Consider the following 338-nt stretch of genomic DNA (forward strand, 5'->3'; position numbering starts at 1 on the left):
TGGCATTGGATTTATCTCGATCGACCTCCTTCCGTCCCAAAATCTTCCCCCTCCTGAGGGGAGGACGAAGATTCGAACGAAATTTCTTTCTCTCCGTTTCCATTATTGACGAATGGAATCTATCTTCTTTGTTGTTGTTGTTGTTGTTGTTAGAAAGGAGAATTGAATACATTTGAATTAGTTTGTTCTTCCAATTAAAATGATTTTGCGCCTCAGATTTTTTAAACAGATACGTTTTATATTATTTGTTCTATTGAAAAGTAATAATAGATTGAATAAATAATATTAGATTTTGATTATTAATATTCATTATTAATATTAAGAAATTATTTTATCCA

At 29.9% G+C, this 338-nt stretch overlaps 1 long non-coding RNA gene across 1 annotated transcript in view; it reads left to right on the top strand.

Moving 5' to 3' along the window:
• LOC116185079 overlaps positions 1-338 on the top strand; it is a 9733-nt gene that overhangs the window by 8654 nt on the left and 741 nt on the right. The gene's annotated exons all lie outside the window — the stretch shown is intronic.

Source organism: Apis dorsata, unplaced genomic scaffold (genome assembly GCF_000469605.1).
Source record: "Apis dorsata unplaced genomic scaffold, Apis dorsata 1.3 scaffold_93, whole genome shotgun sequence".
Taxonomy (NCBI): Eukaryota; Metazoa; Arthropoda; class Insecta; order Hymenoptera; family Apidae; genus Apis; species Apis dorsata.